Source organism: Schistocerca serialis, chromosome 1 (genome assembly GCF_023864345.2).
Source record: "Schistocerca serialis cubense isolate TAMUIC-IGC-003099 chromosome 1, iqSchSeri2.2, whole genome shotgun sequence".
Lineage (NCBI taxonomy): Eukaryota > Metazoa > Arthropoda > Insecta > Orthoptera > Acrididae > Schistocerca > Schistocerca serialis.
The window spans coordinates 33,510,175-33,535,997 of NC_064638.1; positions in this window are offsets into that span (position 1 = coordinate 33,510,175).

The window sequence follows — 25,823 nt, forward strand, 5'->3', positions numbered from 1 at the left end:
AATATATGTCGTTTTGGAGATCCTAGTATTTAATAGCGATGCAAACTGTATAACTCATTGGCAATGGGAGACTGCTACGGTTACAGAAAACAGACAGTGGTGCGTCGGATACATGCCACTGAACCCCCAGGACAGCTGCCATGTGGCGACCATAAGCTAGCTAATCTCTTGCCGAGAAGAGGGCATGAGGCCTCCAGATATCAATCGCGACGAAATTTCTATGCCACCATCTCTATGGGTCGGTGGGAAGATGGCAGGAATCATTCTGTGGTACGTCACAAACCACCTATTGGGCTCCCAGAAGAGATTAAATGAGCCAACAGCAACTTTTTTAGTCTCCTCAATTTAAGTCCTTATGAAGATCCTAGTATTTAATAGCGACGCAAATTGTATAACTCAACAGCATTGGAAGAGTGCTACGGTTACAGAAAACGGATAGTGGTGCATCAGATACATTCCACTGGAGTCCCTGGAGAGCTGCCATGTGGCGACCACAACCTTGCTAGTCTCTTGTGGACAAGAGGGCATGTGGCCTCCAGATATCAATCGCGACGAAATTTCTGTGCCACCGACTCAATGGGACGGTGGGAGGATGGCGGGAATCATTCTGTGGTACGCCAGAAACCACCAGATGAGATTAAATTGGCCTACGGCAACCTTGTTAATCTCCTCAATATAAGTCGTTATGGAGATCCTAGTATTTAATAGTGTCACAAATTGTATAACTCATCGGCATTGGAAGAGTGCTACGTTTACAGAAAACAGACAGTGGTGCATCAGATACATTCCACTGGAGTCCCAGGAGAGCTGCCATGTGGCGACCACAGCCTTGCTAATCTCTTGCGGAGAAGAGGGCATAAGGCTTCCAGATTTCAATCGCGACGAAATTTCCGTGTCACAATGTGAATCGGATCGTGGGAGAATGGAAGGAAACATATTGTGGTACATCAGAAACGACCTGTTGGGCTCCCAGAAGAGATTAAATGAGCCAACAGCTACTTTCTTAATCTCCTCAATGTAAGTCGTTATGGAGATCCTAGTATTTAATAGCGATGCAATCTGTATAACTCATCGGCAATGGGAGGGTGTTATGGTTACAGAAAACAGACAGTGGTGCTTCGGATACATGCTACTGGAGCCCCAGGACAGCTGCCATGTGGCAACCACAGCCTTGCTAATCTCTTGCGGAGAAGAGGGATTGAGGCCTCCAAATATCAATCGCGACGAAATTTCTGTTCCACCATCTCTATGGGTCGGTGGGAGGATGGCAGGAGTCATCCTGTGGTACTTCACAAACCACCTATTGGGCGCCCAGAAAAGATTAAATGAGCCAACAGCAACTTTGTTAATGTCCTAATTATAAGTCGTTATAAAGATCGCAGTAATTAATAGCGATGCAAACTGTAGATCTCATCGGCAATGGGAGAGTGCTACGGTTGCAGAAAACAGACAGTGGTGCATCGGATACATGCCACTGGAGCCCCAGGACGGCTGCCATGTTGCGACCACAGCCTTTCTAATCTCTTGCGGAGAAGAGGGATTCAGTCCTCCAAATATCAATCGCGACGAAATTTCTGTGCCACCATCTCTATGGGTCGGTGGGAGGATGGCAGGAATCATCCTCTGGTACTTCACAAACCACCTATTGGGCGCCCAGAAAACATTAAATGAGCCAACAGCAACTTTGTTAATCTTCTCAATATAAGTCGTTATGGAGATCCTAGTATTTAATAGCGATGCAAACTGTAGATCTCATTGGCAATGGGAGAGTGCTACGGTTACAGAAAACAGACAGTGGTGCATCGGATCCATGCCACTGGATCACCAGGACAGCTGCCATGTTGCGACCACAGCCTTGCGAATCTCTTGCGGAGAAGAGGGCATGAGGCCTCCAGATATCAATCACGACGGAATTTCTGTGCCACCACCCCTATGGGTCAGTGGGAGCATGGAAGGAATCATACTGTGGTACGTCACTAACCACCTATTGGGCTCCCAGAAAAGATTAAATGAGCCAACAGCTACTTTGTTAATCTCCCCAATATAAGTCGTTATGGACATCCTAGTATTTAACACCAATGCAAACTGTATAACTCATCGGCAATGGGAGAGTGCTACGGTTACAGAAAACAGACAGTGGTGCATCGGATGCATGCCACTGGAGCCCCAAGACAGCTGCCATGTTGCGACCACAGCCGTGCTAATCTCTTGCGGAGAAGAGGGCATGATGCCTCCAGATATCAATCGCGACGAAATTTCTGTTCCACCATCCCTATGGGTCGGTGTGAGGATGGCAGCAATCATTCTGTGGTACGTCATTAACCACCTATTGGGCTCCCAGAAGAGATTAAATGAGCCAACAGCTACTATGTTAGTCTTCACAATGTAAGTCGTTATGGAGATCCTAGTATTTAACAGCGATGCAAACTGTATAACTCATCGGCAATGGGAGAGTGCTACGGTTACAGAACACAGACAGTGGTGCATCGGATACATGCTACTGGAGCCCCAGGACAGCTGCCATATGGCGACCACAGCCATGCTAATCTCTTGCGGAGAAGACGGCATGAGGTCGGTGGGAGGATGGCAGGAATCATTCTGTGGTACGTCACAAACCACCTATTGGGCTCTCAGAAGAGATTAAATGAGCCAACAGCAACGTTGTTAATCTCCTAAATATAAGTCGTTATGGAGATCCTAGAATTTAACAGCGATGCAAACTGTATAACTCATCGGCAATGGGGGAGTGCTACGGTTACACAAAACAGACAGTGGTGCATCGGATACATGCCAGTGGAGACCCAGGACAGCGGGCATGTTGCGACCACAGCCACGCTAATCCCTTGCGGAGAAGAGGGCATGAGGCCTCCAGACTTCAATCGCGCCGAAATTTCTGTCCACCATCTCTATGGGTCGGTGGGAGGATGGCAGGAATCATTCTGTGGTAAGTCACAAATCACCTATTGGGCTCCAAGAAGAGAGGAAGTCAGCCAACAGCAACTTTGTTAATCTCCTCAATATAAGTCGTTATCGAGATCCTAGTATTTAATAGCGATGCAAACTGTATAACTAATCGGTAAAGTGAAAGTGCTACGGTTACAGAAAACAGACAGTGGTGCATCGGATACATGCCACTGGAGCCCCAGGACAGCTGCCATGTTGCGACCACAGCCTTGCAAATCTCTTGCGGAGAAGAGAGCATGAGGCCCCCAGATATCAATCGCGGCAACATTTCTGAGCCACCATCTCTATGTGTCGGTGGGAGGATGGCAGGATTCATTCTGTGGTACGTCACAAACCACCTATTGGGCTCCCAGAAGAGATTAAATGAGCCAACAGCAACTTTGTTAATCTCCTCAATATAAGACGTTATGGAGATGCTAGTATTTAATAGCGTTGCAAACTGTAAAAATCATCGGGAATAGGAGAGTGCTACGGTTACAGAAAACAGACAGTGGTGCATCGGATATATGCCACTGGAGCCCCAGGACAGCTGCCATGTTGCGACCACAGCCATGCTAATCTCTTGCGGAGAAGAGGGCATGAGGCCTCCAGATATCAATCGCGACGCAATTTCTGAGCCACCATCTCTATGGGTCAGTAGGAGGATGGCAGGAATCATTCTGTGGTACTTCACAAACCACCTATTGGGCTCCCAGAAGAGATTAAATGAGCCAACAGCAACTTTGATAATCTCTTCAATATAAGTCGTTATGGAGATTCTAGTATTTAATAGCGATGCAAACATGTATAACTCATCGGCTATGGGAGAGTGCTACGGTTACAGAAAACAGACAGTGGTGCATCAGATACATGCCAGTGAAGCCCCAGGACAGCAGCCATGTGGCGACCATAGCCTTGCTAATTTCTTGCCGAGAAGAGGGCATGAGGCCTCCAGATATCAAACGCGACGAAATTTTTATTCCACCATCTCTATGGGTCGGTGGGAGGATGGCAGGAATCGTTCTCTGGTACGTCAGAAACCATCTATTAGGCTCCCAGAATAGATTAAATGAGCCAACAGCAACTTTGTTAATCTCCTCAAAATAAGTCGTTATGGAGATCCTAGTATTTAATAGCGATGCAAACTGTATAACTCATCGGCTATGGGAGAGTGCTACGGTTACAGAAAACAGTCAGTGGTGCATCAGATACGTGCCACTGGAGCCCCAGGACAGCTGCCATGTTGCGACCACAGCCTTGCAAATCTCTTGCAGAGAAGAGGGCAAGAGGCCTCCAGATATCAATCGCGACGAAATTTCTGTGCCACCATCTCTATGGGTCGGTGGGAGGATCGGAAAAATCATTCTGTGGCACATCTCAAACCTTCTATTAAGCTCCCAGAAGAGATTAAATGAGCCAACAGCAACTTTGTTAACCTCCTCAATATAAGTCGTTATGGAGATCCTAGTATTTAATAGCGATGCAAACTGTATAATTCATTGGCAATGGGAGAGTGCTACGGTTACAGGAAACAGACAGTGGCGCATCGGATACATGCCACTTGAGCCCCAGGACAGCTGCCATGTTGCGACCACAGCCACGCTAATCTCTTGGGGAGAAGATGGCATGAGGCCTCCAGATATCAAGCGCGACGAAATTTCTGTGCCACCACCTCTATCGGTCGGTGGGAGGATGGCAGGAGTCATTCTGTGGTACGTTACAAACCACCTTTTGGGCTCCCAGAAGAGATTAAATGAACCAAAAGCAACTTTGATAATCTCCTCAATATAAGTCGTTATGGAGATTCTAGTATTTAATAGCGATGCAGACATGTATAACTCATCGGCAATGGGAGAGTGCTACGGTTACAGAAAACAGACAGTGGTGCATCAGATACATGCCATTGAAGCCCCAGGACAGCTACCATGTGGCGACCACAGCCTTGCAAATCTCTTGCAGAGAAGAGGGCATGAGGCCTCCAGATATCAATCGCGACGGAATTTCTGTGCCACCATCTCTATGGGTCGGTGGGAGGATTGCAGGAATCGTTCTGTGGTACGTCAGAAACCACCTATTAGGCTCCCAGAATAGATTAAATGAACCAACAGCAACTTTGTTAATCTCCTCAAAATAAGTCGTTATGGATATCCTAGTATTTAATAGCGATGCAAACTATATAACTCATCGGCAATGGGAGAGTGCTACGGTTACAGCAAACAGACAGTGGTGCATCGGATACATACCACTGGAGCCCCAGGACAGCCGCCATGTTGCGACAACAGCCTTGCTAATCTCTTGCTGAGATGAAGGCATGAGGCCTCCAGATTTCAATCGCGACGAAATTTCTGTGCCACCATCTCTATGGGTCGGTGGGAGGATCGGAAAAATCATTCTGTGGCACATCTCAAACCTTCTATTAAGCTCCCAGAAGAGATTAAATGAGCCAACAGCAACTTTGTTAATCTCCTCAAAATAAGTCGTTATGGAGATCCTAGTATTTAATAGCGATGCAAACTGTATAACTCATCGGCAATGGGAGAGTGCTACGGTTACAGAAAACAGTCAGTGGTGCATCAGATACGTGCCACTGGAGCCCCAGGACAGCTGCCATGTTGCGACCACAGCCTTGCAAATCTCTTGCAGAGAAGAGGGCATGAGGCCTCCAGATATCAATCGCGACGAAATTTCTGTGCCACCATCTCTATGGGTCGGTGGGAGGATCGGAAAAATCATTCTGTGGCACATCTCAAACCGTCTATTAAGCTCCCAGAAGAGATTAAATGAGCCAACAGCAACTTTGTTAACCTCCTCAATGTAAGTCGTTATGGAGATCCTAGTATTTAATAGCGGTGCAAACTGTATAACTCATCGGCAATGGGAGAGTGCTACGGTTACAGAAAACAGTCAGTGATGCATCAGATACGTGCCACTGGAGCCCCAGGACAGCTGCCATGTTGCGACCACAGCCTTGCTAATCTCTTGCAGAGAAGAGGGCATGAGGCCTCCAGATATCAATCGCGACGAAATTTCTGTGCCACCATCTCTATGGGTCGGTGGGAGGATCGGAAAAATCATTCGGTGGCACATCTCAAACCTTCTATTAAGCTCCCAGAAGAGATTAAATGAGCCAACAGCAACTTTGTTAACCTCCTCAATATAAGTCGTTATGGAGATCCTAGTATTTAATAGCGATGCAAACTGTATAATTCATTGGCAATGGGAGAGTGCTACGGTTACAGGAAACAGACAGTGGCGCATCGGATACATGCCACTTGAGCCCCAGGACAGCTGCCATGTTGCGACCACAGCCACGCTAATCTCTTGGGGAGAAGATGGCATGAGGCCTCCAGATATCAAGCGCGACGAAATTTCTGTGCCACCATCTCTATGGGACGGTGGGAGGATGGCAGCAGTCATTCTGTGGTACGTCAGAAACCACCTATTGGGCTAATAGAAGGGATTAAATGAGCCAACAGCAACTTTGTTAACCTCCTCAATGTAAGTCGTTATGGAGATCCTAGTATTTAATAGCGGTGCAAACTGTATAACTCATTGGCAATGGGAGAGTGCTACGGTTACAGAAAACAGTCAGTGGTGCATCAGATACGTGCCACTGGAGCCCCAGGACAGCTGCCATGTTGCGACCACAGCCTTGCTAATCTCTTGCAGAGAAGAGGGCATGAGGCCTCCAGATATCAATCGCGACGAAATTTCTGTGCCACCATCTCTATGGGTCGGTGGGAGGATGGCAGCAGTCATTCTGTGGTACGTCAGAAACCACCTATTGGGCTAATAGAAGGGATTAAATGAGCCAACAGCAACTTTGTTAACCTCCTCAATGTAAGTCGTTATGGAGATCCTAGTATTTAATAGCGGTGCAAACTGTATAACTCATCGGCAATGGGAGAGTGCTACGGTTACAGAAAACAGTCAGTGGTGCATCAGATACGTGCCACTGGAGCCCCAGGACAGCTGCCATGTTGCGACCACAGCCTTGCTAATCTCTTGCAGAGAAGAGGGCATGAGGCCTCCAGATATCAATCGCGATGAAATTTCTGTGCCACCATCTCTATGGGACGGTGGGAGGATGGCAGGAATCATTCTGTGGTACGTCACAAACCACCTATTGGGCTAATAGAAGGGATTAAATGAGCCAACAGCAACTTTGTTAACCTCCTCAATGTAAGTCGTTATGGAGATCCTAGTATTTAATAGCGGTGCAAACTGTATAACTCATCGGCAATGGGAGAGTGCTACGGTTACAGAAAACAGTCAGTGGTGCATCAGATACGTGCCACTGGAGCCCCAGGACAGCTGCCATGTTGCGACCACAGCCTTGCTAATCTCTTGCAGAGAAGAGGGCATGAGGCCTCCAGATATCAATCGCGACGAAATTTCTGTGCCACCATCTCTATGGGTCGGTGGGAGGATGGCAGCAGTCATTCTGTGGTACGTCAGAAACCACCTATTGGGCTAATAGAAGGGATTAAATGAGCCAACAGCAACTTTGTTAACCTCCTCAATGTAAGTCGTTATGGAGATCCTAGTATTTAATAGCGGTGCAAACTGTATAACTCATCGGCAATGGGAGAGTGCTACGGTTACAGAAAACAGTCAGTGGTGCATCAGATACGTGCCACTGGAGCCCCAGGACAGCTGCCATGTTGCGACCACAGCCTTGCTAATCTCTTGCAGAGAAGAGGGCATGAGGCCTCCAGATATCAAGCGCGACGAAATTTCTGTGCCACCATCTCTATGGGTCGGTGGGAGGATGGCAGCAGTCATTCTGTGGTACGTCAGAAACCACCTATTGGGCTAATAGAAGGGATTAAATGAGCCAACAGCAACTTTGTTAACCTCCTCAATGTAAGTCGTTATGGAGATCCTAGTATTTAATAGCGGTGCAAACTGTATAACTCATTGGCAATGGGAGAGTGCTACGGTTACAGAAAACAGTCAGTGGTGCATCAGATACGTGCCACTGGAGCCCCAGGACAGCTGCCATGTTGCGACCACAGCCTTGCTAATCTCTTGCAGAGAAGAGGGCATGAGGCCTCCAGATATCAATCGCGACGAAATTTCTGTGCCACCATCTCTATGGGTCGGTGGGAGGATGGCAGCAGTCATTCTGTGGTACGTCAGAAACCACCTATTGGGCTAATAGAAGGGATTAAATGAGCCAACAGCAACTTTGTTAACCTCCTCAATGTAAGTCGTTATGGAGATCCTAGTATTTAATAGCGGTGCAAACTGTATAACTCATCGGCAATGGGAGAGTGCTACGGTTACAGAAAACAGTCAGTGGTGCATCAGATACGTGCCACTGGAGCCCCAGGACAGCTGCCATGTTGCGACCACAGCCTTGCTAATCTCTTGCAGAGAAGAGGGCATGAGGCCTCCAGATATCAATCGCGATGAAATTTCTGTGCCACCATCTCTATGGGACGGTGGGAGGATGGCAGGAATCATTCTGTGGTACGTCACAAACCACCTATTGGGCTAATAGAAGGGATTAAATGAGCCAACAGCAACTTTGTTAACCTCCTCAATGTAAGTCGTTATGGAGATCCTAGTATTTAATAGCGGTGCAAACTGTATAACTCATCGGCAATGGGAGAGTGCTACGGTTACAGAAAACAGTCAGTGGTGCATCAGATACGTGCCACTGGAGCCCCAGGACAGCTGCCATGTTGCGACCACAGCCTTGCTAATCTCTTGCAGAGAAGAGGGCATGAGGCCTCCAGATATCAATCGCGACGAAATTTCTGTGCCACCATCTCTATGGGTCGGTGGGAGGATGGCAGCAGTCATTCTGTGGTACGTCAGAAACCACCTATTGGGCTAATAGAAGGGATTAAATGAGCCAACAGCAACTTTGTTAACCTCCTCAATGTAAGTCGTTATGGAGATCCTAGTATTTAATAGCGGTGCAAACTGTATAACTCATCGGCAATGGGAGAGTGCTACGGTTACAGAAAACAGTCAGTGGTGCATCAGATACGTGCCACTGGAGCCCCAGGACAGCTGCCATGTTGCGACCACAGCCTTGCTAATCTCTTGCAGAGAAGAGGGCATGAGGCCTCCAGATATCAATCGCGACGAAATTTCTGTGCCACCATCTCTATGGGTCGGTGGGAGGATGGCAGCAGTCATTCTGTGGTACGTCAGAAACCACCTATTGGGCTAATAGAAGGGATTAAATGAGCCAACAGCAACTTTGTTAACCTCCTCAATGTAAGTCGTTATGGAGATCCTAGTATTTAATAGCGGTGCAAACTGTATAACTCATCGGCAATGGGAGAGTGCTACGGTTACAGAAAACAGTCAGTGGTGGATCAGATACGTGCCACTGGAGCCCCAGGACAGCTGCCATGTTGCGACCACAGCCTTGCTAATCTCTTGCAGAGAAGAGGGCATGAGGCCTCCAGATATCAATCGCGACGAAATTTCTGTGCCACCATCTCTATGGGTCGGTGGGAGGATGGCAGCAGTCATTCTGTGGTACGTCAGAAACCACCTATTGGGCTAATAGAAGGGATTAAATGAGCCAACAGCAACTTTGTTAACCTCCTCAATGTAAGTCGTTATGGAGATCCTAGTATTTAATAGCGGTGCAAACTGTATAACTCATCGGCAATGGGAGAGTGCTACGGTTACAGAAAACAGTCAGTGGTGCATCAGATACGTGCCACTGGAGCCCCAGGACAGCTGCCATGTTGCGACCACAGCCTTGCTAATCTCTTGCAGAGAAGAGGGCATGAGGCCTCCAGATATCAATCGCGACGAAATTTCTGTGCCACCATCTCTATGGGTCGGTGGGAGGATGGCAGCAGTCATTCTGTGGTACGTCAGAAACCACCTATTGGGCTAATAGAAGGGATTAAATGAGCCAACAGCAACTTTGTTAACCTCCTCAATGTAAGTCGTTATGGAGATCCTAGTATTTAATAGCGGTGCAAACTGTATAACTCATCGGCAATGGGAGAGTGCTACGGTTACAGAAAACAGTCAGTGGTGCATCAGATACGTGCCACTGGAGCCCCAGGACAGCTGCCATGTTGCGACCACAGCCTTGCTAATCTCTTGCAGAGAAGAGGGCATGAGGCCTCCAGATATCAATCGCGACGAAATTTCTGTGCCACCATCTCTATGGGTCGGTGGGAGGATGGCAGGAATCATTCTGTGGTACGTCACAAACCACCTATTGGGCTAATAGAAGGGATTAAATGAGCCAACAGCAACTTTGTTAACCTCCTCAATGTAAGTCGTTATGGAGATCCTAGTATTTAATAGCGGTGCAAACTGTATAACTCATCGGCAATGGGAGAGTGCTACGGTTACAGAAAACAGTCAGTGGTGCATCAGATACGTGCCACTGGAGCCCCAGGACAGCTGCCATGTTGCGACCACAGCCTTGCTAATCTCTTGCAGAGAAGAGGGCATGAGGCCTCCAGATATCAATCGCGACGAAATTTCTGTGCCACCATCTCTATGGGTCGGTGGGAGGATGGCAGCAGTCATTCTGTGGTACGTCAGAAACCACCTATTGGGCTAATAGAAGGGATTAAATGAGCCAACAGCAACTTTGTTAACCTCCTCAATGTAAGTCGTTATGGAGATCCTAGTATTTAATAGCGGTGCAAACTGTATAACTCATCGGCAATGGGAGAGTGCTACGGTTACAGAAAACAGTCAGTGGTGCATCAGATACGTGCCACTGGAGCCCCAGGACAGCTGCCATGTTGCGACCACAGCCTTGCTAATCTCTTGCAGAGAAGAGGGCATGAGGTCTCCAGATATCAATCGCGACGAAATTTCTGTGCCACCATCTCTATGGGTCGGTGGGAGGATGGCAGCAGTCATTCTGTGGTACGTCAGAAACCACCTATTGGGCTAATAGAAGGGATTAAATGAGCCAACAGCAACTTTGTTAACCTCCTCAATGTAAGTCGTTATGGAGATCCTAGTATTTAATAGCGGTGCAAACTGTATAACTCATCGGCAATGGGAGAGTGCTACGGTTACAGAAAACAGTCAGTGGTGCATCAGATACGTGCCACTGGAGCCCCAGGACAGCTGCCATGTTGCGACCACAGCCTTGCTAATCTCTTGCAGAGAAGAGGGCATGAGGCCTCCAGATATCAATCGCGACGAAATTTCTGTGCCACCATCTCTATGGGTCGGTGGGAGGATGGCAGCAGTCATTCTGTGGTACGTCAGAAACCACCTATTGGGCTAATAGAAGGGATTAAATGAGCCAACAGCAACTTTGTTAACCTCCTCAATGTAAGTCGTTATGGAGATCCTAGTATTTAATAGCGGTGCAAACTGTATAACTCATCGGCAATGGGAGAGTGCTACGGTTACAGAAAACAGTCAGTGGTGCATCAGATACGTGCCACTGGAGCCCCAGGACAGCTGCCATGTTGCGACCACAGCCTTGCTAATCTCTTGCAGAGAAGAGGGCATGAGGCCTCCAGATATCAATCGCGACGAAATTTCTGTGCCACCATCTCTATGGGTCGGTGGGAGGATGGCAGCAGTCATTCTGTGGTACGTCAGAAACCACCTATTGGGCTAATAGAAGGGATTAAATGAGCCAACAGCAACTTTGTTAACCTCTTCAATGTAAGTCGTTATGGAGATCCTAGTATTTAATAGCGGTGCAAACTGTATAACTCATCGGCAATGGGAGAGTGCTACGGTTACAGAAAACAGTCAGTGGTGCATCAGATACGTGCCACTGGAGCCCCAGGACAGCTGCCATGTTGCGACCACAGCCTTGCTAATCTCTTGCAGAGAAGAGGGCATGAGGCCTCCAGATATCAATCGCGACGAAATTTCTGTGCCACCATCTCTATGGGACGGTGGGAGGATGGCAGGAATCATTCTGTGGTACGTCACAAACCACCTATTGGGCTAATAGAAGGGATTAAATGAGCCAACAGCAACTTTGTTAACCTCCTCAATGTAAGTCGTTATGGAGATCCTAGTATTTAATAGCGGTGCAAACTGTATAACTCATCGGCAATGGGAGAGTGCTACGGTTACAGAAAACAGTCAGTGGTGCATCAGATACGTGCCACTGGAGCCCCAGGACAGCTGCCATGTTGCGACCACAGCCTTGCTAATCTCTTGCAGAGAAGAGGGCATGAGGCCTCCAGATATCAATCGCGACGAAATTTCTGTGCCACCATCTCTATGGATCGGTGGGAGGATGGCAGCAGTCATTCTGTGGTACGTCAGAAACCACCTATTGGGCTAATAGAAGGGATTAAATGAGCCAACAGCAACTTTGTTAACCTCCTCAATGTAAGTCGTTATGGAGATCCTAGTATTTAATAGCGGTGCAAACTGTATAACTCATCGGCAATGGGAGAGTGCTACGGTTACAGAAAACAGTCAGTGGTGCATCAGATACGTGCCACTGGAGCCCCAGGACAGCTGCCATGTTGCGACCACAGCCTTGCTAATCTCTTGCAGAGAAGAGGGCATGAGGCCTCCAGATATCAATCGCGACGAAATTTCTGTGCCACCATCTCTATGGGTCGGTGGGAGGATCGGAAAAATCATTCTGTGGCACATCTCAAACCTTCTATTAAGCTCCCAGAAGAGATTTAATGAGCCAACAGCAACTTTGTTAACCTCCTCAATGTAAGTCGTTATGGAGATCCTAGTATTTAATAGCGGTGCAAACTGTATAACTCATCGGCAATGGGAGAGTGCTACGGTTACAGAAAACAGTCAGTGGTGCATCAGATACGTGCCACTGGAGCCCCAGGACAGCTGCCATGTTGCGACCACAGCCTTGCTAATCTCTTGCAGAGAAGAGGGCATGAGGCCTCCAGATATCAATCGCGACGAAATTTCTGTGCCACCATCTCTATGGGTCGGTGGGAGGATCGGATAAATCATTCTGTGGCACATCTCAAACCTTCTATTAAGCTCCCAGAAGAGATTAAATGAGCCAACAGCAACTTTGTTAACCTCCTCAATGTAAGTCGTTATGGACATCCTAGTATTTAATAGCGGTGCAAACTGTATAACTCATCGGCAATGGGAGAGTGCTACGGTTACAGAAAACAGTCAGTGGTGCATCAGATACGTGCCACTGGAGCCCCAGGACAGCTGCCATGTTGCGACCACAGCCTTGCTAATCTCTTGCAGAGAAGAGGGCATGAGGCCTCCAGATATCAATCGTGACGAAATTTCTGTGCCACCATCTCTATGGGTCGGTGGGAGGATGGCAGCAGTCATTCTGTGGTACGTCAGAAACCACCTATTGGGCTAATAGAAGGGATTAAATGAGCCAACAGCAACTTTGTTAACCTCCTCAATGTAAGTCGTTATGGAGATCCTAGTATTTAATAGCGGTGCAAACTGTATAACTCATCGGCAATGGGAGAGTGCTACGGTTACAGAAAACAGTCAGTGGTGCATCAGATACGTGCCACTGGAGCCCCGGGACAGCTGCCATGTTGCGACCACAGCCTTGCTAATCTCTTGCAGAGAAGAGGGCATGAGGCCTCCAGATATCAATCGCGACGAAATTTCTGTGCCACCATCTCTATGGGTCGGTGGGAGGATGGCAGCAGTCATTCTGTGGTACGTCAGAAACCACCTATTGGGCTAATAGAAGGGATTAAATGAGCCAACAGCAACTTTGTTAACCTCCTCAATGTAAGTCGTTATGGAGATCCTAGTATTTAATAGCGGTGCAAACTGTATAACTCATCGGCAATGGGAGAGTGCTACGGTTACAGAAAACAGTCAGAGGTGCATCAGATACGTGCCACTGGAGCCCCAGGACAGCTGCGATGTTGCGACCACAGCCTTGCTAATCTCTTGCAGAGAAGAGGGCATGAGGCCTCCAGATATCAATCGCGACGAAATTTCTGTGCCACCATCTCTATGGGTCGGTGGGAGGATGGCAGCAGTCATTCTGTGGTACGTCAGAAACCACCTATTGGGCTAATAGAAGGGATTAAATGAGACAACAGCAACTTTGTTAACCTCCTCAATGTAAGTCGTTATGGAGATCCTAGTATTTAATAGCGGTGCAAACTGTATAACTCATCGGCAATGGGAGAGTGCTACGGTTACAGAAAACAGTCAGTGGTGCATCAGATACGTGCCACTGGAGCCCCAGGACAGCTGCCATGTTGCGACCACAGCCTTGCTAATCTCTTGCAGAGAAGAGGGCATGAGGCCTCCAGATATCAATCGCGACGAAATTTCTGTGCCACCATCTCTATGGGTCGGTGGGAGGATGGCAGCAGTCATTCTGTGGTACGTCAGAAACCACCTATTGGGCTAATAGAAGGGATTAAATGAGCCAACAGCAACTTTGTTAACCTCCTCAATGTAAGTCGTTATGGAGATCCTAGTATTTAATAGCGGTGCAAACTGTATAACTCATCGGCAATGGGAGAGTGCTACGGTTACAGAAAACAGTCAGTGGTGCATCAGATACGTGCCACTGGAGCCCCAGGACAGCTGCCATGTTGCGACCACAGCCTTGCTAATCTCTTGCAGAGAAGAGGGCATGAGGCCTCCAGATATCAATCGCGACGAAATTTCTGTGCCACCATCTCTATGGGTCGGTGGGAGGATGGCAGCAGTCATTCTGTGGTACGTCAGAAACCACCTATTGGGCTAATAGAAGGGATTAAATGAGCCAACAGCAACTTGGTTAACCTCTTCAATGTAAGTCGTTATGGAGATCCTAGTATTTAATAGCGGTGCAAACTGTATAACTCATCGGCAATGGGAGAGTGCTACGGTTACAGAAAACAGTCAGTGGTGCATCAGATACGTGCCACTGGAGCCCCAGGACAGCTGCCATGTTGCGACCACAGCCTTGCTAATCTCTTGCAGAGAAGAGGGCATGAGGCCTCCAGATATCAATCGCGACGAAATTTCTGTGCCACCATCTCTATGGGACGGTGGGAGGATGGCAGGAATCATTCTGTGGTACGTCACAAACCACCTATTGGGCTAATAGAAGGGATTAAATGAGCCAACAGCAACTTTGTTAACCTCCTCAATGTAAGTCGTTATGGAGATCCTAGTATTTAATAGCGGTGCAAACTGTATAACTCATCGGCAATGGGAGAGTGCTACGGTTACAGAAAACAGTCAGTGGTGCATCAGATACGTGCCACTGGAGCCCCAGGACAGCTGCCATGTTGCGACCACAGCCTTGCTAATCTCTTGCAGAGAAGAGGGCATGAGGCCTCCAGATATCAATCGCGACGAAATTTCTGTGCCACCATCTCTATGGGACGGTGGGAGGATGGCAGGAATCATTCTGTGGTACGTCACAAACCACCTATTGGGCTAATAGAAGGGATTAAATGAGCCAACAGCAACTTTGTTAACCTCCTCAATGTAAGTCGTTATGGAGATCCTAGTATTTAATAGCGGTGCAAACTGTATAACTCATCGGCAATGGGAGAGTGCTACGGTTACAGAAAACAGTCAGTGGTGCATCAGATACGTGCCACTGGAGCCCCAGGACAGCTGCCATGTTGCGACCACAGCCTTGCTAATCTCTTGCAGAGAAGAGGGCATGAGGCCTCCAGATATCAATCGCGACGAAATTTCTGTGCCACCATCTCTATGGGTCGGTGGGAGGATCGGATAAATCATTCTGTGGCACATCTCAAACCTTCTATTAAGCTCCCAGAAGAGATTAAATGAGCCAACAGCAACTTTGTTAACCTCCTCAATGTAAGTCGTTATGGACATCCTAGTATTTAATAGCGGTGCAAACTGTATAACTCATCGGCAATGGGAGAGTGCTACGGTTACAGAAAACAGTCAGTGGTGCATCAGATACGTGCCACTGGAGCCCCAGGACAGCTGCCATGTTGCGACCACAGCCTTGCTAATCTCTTGCAGAGAAGAGGGCATGAGGCCTCCAGATATCAATCGCGACGAAATTTCTGTGCCACCATCTCTATGGGTCGGTGGGAGGATCGGAAAAATCATTCTGTGGCACATCTCAAACCTTCTATTAAGCTCCCAGAAGAGATTAAATGAGCCAACAGCAACTTTGTTAACCTCCTCAATGTAAGTCGTTATGGACATCCTAGTATTTAATAGCGGTGCAAACTGTATAACTCATCGGCAATGGGAGAGTGCTACGGTTACAGAAAACAGTCAGTGGTGCATCAGATACGTGCCACTGGAGCCCCAGGACAGCTGCCATGTTGCGACCACAGCCTTGCTAATCTCTTGCAGAGAAGAGGGCATGAGGCCTCCAGATATCAATCGCGACGAAATTTCTGTGCCACCATCTCTATGGGTCGGTGGGAGGATGGCAGCAGTCATTCTGTGGTACGTCAGAAACCACCTATTGGGCTAATAGAAGGGATTAAATGAGCCAACAGCAACTTTGTTAACCTCCTCAATGTAAGTCGTTATGGAGATCCTAGTATTTAATAGCGGTGCAAACTGTATAACTCATCGGCAATGGGAGAGTGCTACGGTTACAGAAAACAGTCAGTGGTGCATCAGATACGTGCCACTGGAGCCCCAGGACAGCTGCCATGTTGCGACCACAGCCTTGCTAATCTCTTGCAGAGAAGAGGGCATGAGGCCTCCAGATATCAATCGCGACGAAATTTCTGTGCCACCATCTCTATGGGTCGGTGGGAGGATCGGATAAATCATTCTGTGGCACATCTCAAACCTTCTATTAAGCTCCCAGAAGAGATTAAATGAGCCAACAGCAACTTTGTTAACCTCCTCAATGTAAGTCGTTATGGACATCCTAGTATTTAATAGCGGTGCAAACTGTATAACTCATCGGCAATGGGAGAGTGCTACGGTTACAGAAAACAGTCAGTGGTGCATCAGATACGTGCCACTGGAGCCCCAGGACAGCTGCCATGTTGCGACCACAGCCTTGCTAATCTCTTGCAGAGAAGAGGGCATGAGGCCTCCAGATATCAATCGCGACGAAATTTCTGTGCCACCATCTCTATGGGTCGGTGGGAGGATCGGAAAAATCATTCTGTGGCACATCTCAAACCTTCTATTAAGCTCCCAGAAGAGATTAAATGAGCCAACAGCAACTTTGTTAACCTCCTCAATGTAAGTCGTTATGGACATCCTAGTATTTAATAGCGGTGCAAACTGTATAACTCATCGGCAATGGGAGAGTGCTACGGTTACAGAAAACAGTCAGTGGTGCATCAGATACGTGCCACTGGAGCCCCAGGACAGCTGCCATGTTGCGACCACAGCCTTGCTAATCTCTTGCAGAGAAGAGGGCATGAGGCCTCCAGATATCAATCGCGACGAAATTTCTGTGCCACCATCTCTATGGGTCGGTGGGAGGATGGCAGCAGTCATTCTGTGGTACGTCAGAAACCACCTATTGGGCTAATAGAAGGGATTAAATGAGCCAACAGCAACTTTGTTAACCTCCTCAATGTAAGTCGTTATGGAGATCCTAGTATTTAATAGCGGTGCAAACTGTATAACTCATCGGCAATGGGAGAGTGCTACGGTTACAGAAAACAGTCAGTGGTGCATCAGATACGTGCCACTGGAGCCCCAGGACAGCTGCCATGTTGCGACCACAGCCTTGCTAATCTCTTGCAGAGAAGAGGGCATGAGGCCTCCAGATATCAATCGCGACGAAATTTCTGTGCCACCATCTCTATGGGTCGGTGGGAGGATCGGAAAAATCATTCTGTGGCACATCTCAAACCTTCTATTAAGCTCCCAGAAGAGATTAAATGAGCCAACAGCAACTTTGTTAACCTCCTCAATGTAAGTCGTTATGGAGATCCTAGTATTTATTAGCGGTGCAAACTGTATAACTCATCGGCAATGGGAGAGTGCTACGTTTACAGAAAACAGACAGTAGTGCATCCGATGCATGTCACTGGAGCCCCAGGACAGCTGCAATGTCGCGACCACAGGCTTGCTAATCTCTTGCGGAGAAGAGGTCATGAGGCCTCCAGATATCAATCGCGACGAAATTTCTGTGCCACCATCTCTATGGGTCGGTGGGAGGATGGCAGCAGTCATTCTGTGGTACGTCACAAACCACCTATTGGGCTAATAGAAGGGATTAAATGAGCCAACAGCAACTTTGTTAACCTCCTCAATGTAAGTCGTTATGGAGATCCTAGTATTTAATAGCGGTGCAAACTGTATAACTCATCGGCAATGGGAGAGTGCTACGGTTACAGAAAACAGTCAGTGGTGCATCAGATACGTGCCACTGGAGCCCCAGGACAGCTGCCATGTTGCGACCACAGCCTTGCTAATCTCTTGCAGAGAAGAGGGCATGAGGCCTCCAGATATAAATCGCGACGAAATTTCTGTGCCACCATCTCTATGGGTCGGTGGGAGGATCGGAAAAATCATTCTGTGGCACATCTCAAACCTTCTATTAAGCTCCCAGAAGAGATTAAATGAGCCAACAGCAACTTTGTTAACCTCCTCAATGTAAGTCGTTATGGACATCCTAGTATTCAATAGCGGTGCAAACTGTATAACTCATCGGCAATGGGAGAGTGCTACGGTTACAGAAAACAGTCAGTGGTGCATCAGATTCGTGCCACTGGAGCCCCAGGACAGCTGCCATGTTGCGACCACAGCCTTGCTAATCTCTTGCAGAGAAGAGGGCATGAGGCCTCCAGATATCAATCGCGACGAAATTTCTGTGCCACCATCTCTATGGGTCGGTGGGAGGATGGCAGCAGTCATTCTGTGGTACGTCACAAACCACCTATTGGGCTAATAGAAGGGATTAAATGAGCCAACAGCAACTTTGTTAACCTCCTCAATGTAAGTCGTTATGGAGATCCTAGTATTTAATAGCGGTGCAAACTGTATAACTCATCGGCAATGGGAGAGTGCTACGGTTACAGAAAACAGTCAGTGGTGCATCAGATACGTGCCACTGGAGCCCCAGGACAGCTGCCATGTTGCGACCACAGCCTTGCTAATCTCTTGCAGAGAAGAGGGCATGAGGCCTCCAGATATCAATCGCGACGAAATTTCTGTGCCACCATCTCTATGGGTCGGTGGGAGGATCGGAAAAATCATTCTGTGGCACATCTCAAACCTTCTATTAAGCTCCCAGAAGAGATTAAATGAGCCAACAGCAACTTTGTTAACCTCCTCAATATAAGTCGTTATGGAGATCCTAGTATTTAATAGCGATGCAAACTGTATAATTCATTGGCAATGGGAGAGTGCTACGGTTACAGGAAACAGACAGTGGCGCATCGGATACATGCCACTTGAGCCCCAGGACAGCTGCCATGTTGCGACCACAGCCACGCTAATCTCTTGGGGAGAAGATGGCATGAGGCCTCCAGATATCAAGCGCGACGAAATTTCTGTGCCACCATCTCTATGGGACGGTGGGAGGATGGCAGCAGTCATTCTGTGGTACGTCAGAAACCACCTATTGGGCTAATAGAAGGGATTAAATGAGCCAACAGCAACTTTGTTAACCTCCTCAATGTAAGTCGTTATGGACATCCTAGTATTTAATAGCGGTGCAAACTGTATAACTCATCGGCAATGGGAGAGTGCTACGTTTACAGAAAACAGACAGTAGTGCATCCGATGCATGTCACTGGAGCCCCAGGACAGCTGCAATGTCGCGACCACAGCCTTGCTAATCTCTTGCGGAGAAGAGGTCATGAGGCCTCCAGATATCAATCGCGACGAAATTTCTGTGCCACCATCTCTATGGGTCGGTGGGAGGATGGCAGCAGTCATTCTGTGGTACGTCACAAACCACCTATTGGGCTAATAGAAGGGATTAAATGAGCCAACAGCAACTTTGTTAACCTCCTCAATGTAAGTCGTTATGGAGATCCTAGTATTTAATAGCGGTGCAAACTGTATAACTCATCGGCAATGGGAGAGTGCTACGGTTACAGAAAACAGACAGTAGTGCATCCGATGCATGTCACTGGAGCCCCAGGACAGCTGCAATGTCGCGACCACAGCCTTGCTAATCTCTTGCGGAGAAGAGGTCATGAGGCCTCCAGATATCAATCGCGACGAAATTTCTGTGCCACCATCTCTATGGGTCGGTGGGAGGATGGCAGCAGTCATTCTGTGGTACGTCACAAACCACCTATTGGGCTAATAGAAGGGATTAAATGAGCCAACAGCAACTTTGTTAACCTCCTCAATGTAAGTCGTTATGGAGATCCTAGTATTTAATAGCGGTGCAAACTGTATAACTCATCGGCAATGGGAGAGTGCTACGGTTACAGAAAACAGACAGTAGTGCATCCGATGCATGTCACTGGAGCCCCAGGACAGCTGCCATGTCGCGACCACAGCCTTGCTAATCTCTTGCGGAGAAGAGGTCATGAGGCCTCCAGATATCAATCGCGACGAAATTTCTGTGCCACCATCTCTATGGGTCGGTGGGAGGATGGCAGCAGTCATTCTGTGGTACGTCACAAACCACCTATTGGGCTAATAGAAGGGATTAAATGAGCCAACAGCAACTTTGTTAACCTCCTCAATGTAAGTCGTTATGGACATCCTAGTATTTAATAGCGGTGCAAACTGTATAACTCATCGGCAATGGGAGAGTGCTACGTTTACAGAAAACAGACAGTAGTGCATCCGATGCATGTCACTGGAGCCCCAGGACAGCTGCAATGTCGCGACCACAGCCTTGCTAATCTCTTGCGGAGAAGAGGTCATGAGGCCTCCAGATATCAATCGCGACGAAATTTCTGTGCCACCATCTCTATGGGTCGGTGGGAGGATGGCAGCAGTCATTCTGTGGTACGTCACAAACCACCTATTGGGCTAATAGAAGGGATTAAATGAGCCAACAGCAACTTTGTTAACCTCCTCAATGTAAGTCGTTATGGACATCCTAGTATTTAATAGCGGTGCAAACTGTATAACTCATCGGCAATGGGAGAGTGCTACGTTTACAGAAAACAGACAGTAGTGCATCCGATGCATGTCACTGGAGCCCCAGGACAGCTGCAATGTCGCGACCACAGCCTTGCTAATCTCTTGCGGAGAAGAGGTCATGAGGCCTCCAGATATCAATCGCGACGAAATTTCTGTGCCACCATCTCTATGGGTCGGTGGGAGGATGGCAGCAGTCATTCTGTGGTACGTCACAAACCACCTATTGGGCTAATAGAAGGGATTAAATGAGCCAACAGCAACTTTGTTAACCTCCTCAATGTAAGTCGTTATGGACATCCTAGTATTTAATAGCGGTGCAAACTGTATAACTCATCGGCAATGGGAGAGTGCTACGTTTACAGAAAACAGACAGTAGTGCATCCGATGTATGTCACTGGAGCCCCAGGACAGCTGCAATGTCGCGACCACAGCCTTGCTAATCTCTTGCGGAGAAGAGGTCATGAGGCCTCCAGATATCAATCGCGACGAAATTTCTGTGCCACCATCTCTATGGGTCGGTGGGAGGATGGCAGCAGTCATTCTGTGGTACGTCACAAACCACCTATTGGGCTAATAGAAGGGATTAAATGAGCCAACAGCAACTTTGTTAACCTCCTCAATGTAAGTCGTTATGGACATCCTAGTATTTAATAGCGGTGCAAACTGTATAACTCATCGGCAATGGGAGAGTGCTACGTTTACAGAAAACAGACAGTAGTGCATCCGATGCATGTCACTGGAGCCCCAGGACAGCTGCAATGTCGCGACCACAGCCTTGCTAATCTCTTGCGGAGAAGAGGTCATGAGGCCTCCAGATATCAATCGCGACGAAATTTCTGTGCCACCATCTCTATGGGTCGGTGGGAGGATGGCAGCAGTCATTCTGTGGTACGTCACAAACCACCTATTGGGCTAATAGAAGGGATTAAATGAGCCAACAGCAACTTTGTTAACCTCCTCAATGTAAGTCGTTATGGACATCCTAGTATTTAATAGCGGTGCAAACTGTATAACTCATCGGCAATGGGAGAGTGCTACGTTTACAGAAAACAGACAGTAGTGCATCCGATGCATGTCACTGGAGCCCCAGGACAGCTGCAATGTCGCGACCACAGCCTTGCTAATCTCTTGCGGAGAAGAGGTCATGAGGCCTCCAGATATCAATCGCGACGAAATTTCTGTGCCACCATCTCTATGGGTCGGTGGGAGGATGGCAGCAGTCATTCTGTGGTACGTCACAAACCACCTATTGGGCTAATAGAAGGGATTAAATGAGCCAACAGCAACTTTGTTAACCTCCTCAATGTAAGTCGTTATGGACATCCTAGTATTTAATAGCGGTGCAAACTGTATAACTCATCGGCAATGGGAGAGTGCTACGTTTACAGAAAACAGACAGTAGTGCATCCGATGCATGTCACTGGAGCCCCAGGACAGCTGCAATGTCGCGACCACAGCCTTGCTAATCTCTTGCGGAGAAGAGGTCATGAGGCCTCCAGATATCAATCGCGACGAAATTTCTGTGCCACCATCTCTATGGGTCGGTGGGAGGATGGCAGCAGTCATTCTGTGGTACGTCACAAACCACCTATTGGGCTAATAGAAGGGATTAAATGAGCCAACAGCAACTTTGTTAACCTCCTCAATGTAAGTCGTTTAATAGCGGTGCAAAATGTATAACTCATCGGCAATGGGAGAGTGCTACGGTTACAGAAAACAGTCAGTGGTGCATCAGATACGTGCCACTGGAGCCCCAGGACAGCTGCCATGTTGCGACCACAGCCTTGCTAATCTCTTGCAGAGAAGAGGGCATGAGGCCTCCAGATATCAATCGCGACGAAATTTCTGTGCCACCATCTCTATGGGTCGGTGGGAGGATTGCAGGAATCGTTCTGTGGTACGTCAGAAACCACCTATTAGGCTCCCAGAATAGATTAAATGAACCAACAGCAACTTTGTTAACCTCCTCAATATAAGTCGTTATGGAGATCCTAGTATTTAATAGCGATGCAAACTGTATAACTCATCGGCAATGGGAGAGTGCTACGGTTACAGAAAACAGTCAGTGGTGCATCAGATACGTGCCACTGGAGCCCCAGGACAGCTGCCATGTTGCGACCACAGCCTTGCTAATCTCTTGCAGAGAAGAGGGCATGAGGCCTCCAGATATCAATCGCGACGAAATTTCTGTGCCACCATCTCTATGGGTCGGTGGGAGGATGGCAGCAGTCATTCTGTGGTACGTCACAAACCACCTATTGGGCTAATAGAAGGGATTAAATGAGCCAACAGCAACTTTGTTAACCTCCTCAATGTAAGTCGTTATGGAGATCCTAGTATTTAATAGCGGTGCAAACTGTATAACTCATCGGCAATGGGAGAGTGCTACGGTTACAGAAAACAGTCAGTGGTGCATCAGATACGTGCCACTGGAGCCCCAGGACAGCTGCCATGTTGCGACCACAGCCTTGCTAATCTCTTGCAGAGAAGAGGGCATGAGGCCTCCAGATATCAATCGCGACGAAATTTCTGTGCCACCATCTCTATGGGTCGGTGGGAGGATCGGAAAAATCATTCTGTGGCACATCTCAAACCTTCTATTAAGCTCCCAGAAGAGATTAAATGAGCCAACAGCAACTTTGTTAACCTCCTCAATATAAGTCGTTATGGAGATCCTAGTATTTAATAGCGATGCAAACTGTATAATTCATTGGCAATGGGAGAGTGCTACGGTTACAGGAAACAGACAGTGGCGCATCGGATACATGCCACTTGAGCCCCAGGACAGCTGCCATGTTGCGACCACAGCCACGCTAATCTCTTGGGGAGAAGATGGCATGAGGCCTCCAGATATCAAGCGCGACGAAATTTCTGTGCCACCATCTCTATGGGACGGTGGGAGGATGGCAGCAGTCATTCTGTGGTACGTCAGAAACCACCTATTGGGCTAATAGAAGGGATTAAATGAGCCAACAGCAACTTTGTTAACCTCCTCAATGTAAGTCGTTATGGACATCCTAGTATTTAATAGCGGTGCAAACTGTATAACTCATCGGCAATGGGAGAGTGCTACGTTTACAGAAAACAGACAGTAGTGCATCCGATGCATGTCACTGGAGCCCCAGGACAGCTGCAATGTCGCGACCACAGCCTTGCTAATCTCTTGCGGAGAAGAGGTCATGAGGCCTCCAGATATCAATCGCGACGAAATTTCTGTGCCACCATCTCTATGGGTCGGTGGGAGGATGGCAGCAGTCATTCTGTGGTACGTCACAAACCACCTATTGGGCTAATAGAAGGGATTAAATGAGCCAACAGCAACTTTGTTAACCTCCTCAATGTAAGTCGTTATGGAGATCCTAGTATTTAATAGCGGTGCAAACTGTATAACTCATCGGCAATGGGAGAGTGCTACGGTTACAGAAAACAGACAGTAGTGCATCCGATGCATGTCACTGGAGCCCCAGGACAGCTGCAATGTCGCGACCACAGCCTTGCTAATCTCTTGCGGAGAAGAGGTCATGAGGCCTCCAGATATCAATCGCGACGAAATTTCTGTGCCACCATCTCTATGGGTCGGTGGGAGGATGGCAGCAGTCATTCTGTGGTACGTCACAAACCACCTATTGGGCTAATAGAAGGGATTAAATGAGCCAACAGCAACTTTGTTAACCTCCTCAATGTAAGTCGTTATGGAGATCCTAGTATTTAATAGCGGTGCAAACTGTATAACTCATCGGCAATGGGAGAGTGCTACGGTTACAGAAAACAGACAGTAGTGCATCCGATGCATGTCACTGGAGCCCCAGGACAGCTGCCATGTCGCGACCACAGCCTTGCTAATCTCTTGCGGAGAAGAGGTCATGAGGCCTCCAGATATCAATCGCGACGAAATTTCTGTGCCACCATCTCTATGGGTCGGTGGGAGGATGGCAGCAGTCATTCTGTGGTACGTCACAAACCACCTATTGGGCTAATAGAAGGGATTAAATGAGCCAACAGCAACTTTGTTAACCTCCTCAATGTAAGTCGTTATGGACATCCTAGTATTTAATAGCGGTGCAAACTGTATAACTCATCGGCAATGGGAGAGTGCTACGTTTACAGAAAACAGACAGTAGTGCATCCGATGCATGTCACTGGAGCCCCAGGACAGCTGCAATGTCGCGACCACAGCCTTGCTAATCTCTTGCGGAGAAGAGGTCATGAGGCCTCCAGATATCAATCGCGACGAAATTTCTGTGCCACCATCTCTATGGGTCGGTGGGAGGATGGCAGCAGTCATTCTGTGGTACGTCACAAACCACCTATTGGGCTAATAGAAGGGATTAAATGAGCCAACAGCAACTTTGTTAACCTCCTCAATGTAAGTCGTTATGGACATCCTAGTATTTAATAGCGGTGCAAACTGTATAACTCATCGGCAATGGGAGAGTGCTACGTTTACAGAAAACAGACAGTAGTGCATCCGATGCATGTCACTGGAGCCCCAGGACAGCTGCAATGTCGCGACCACAGCCTTGCTAATCTCTTGCGGAGAAGAGGTCATGAGGCCTCCAGATATCAATCGCGACGAAATTTCTGTGCCACCATCTCTATGGGTCGGTGGGAGGATGGCAGCAGTCATTCTGTGGTACGTCACAAACCACCTATTGGGCTAATAGAAGGGATTAAATGAGCCAACAGCAACTTTGTTAACCTCCTCAATGTAAGTCGTTATGGACATCCTAGTATTTAATAGCGGTGCAAACTGTATAACTCATCGGCAATGGGAGAGTGCTACGTTTACAGAAAACCGACAGTAGTGCATCCGATGTATGTCACTGGAGCCCCAGGACAGCTGCAATGTCGCGACCACAGCCTTGCTAATCTCTTGCGGAGAAGAGGTCATGAGGCCTCCAGATATCAATCGCGACGAAATTTCTGTGCCACCATCTCTATGGGTCGGTGGGAGG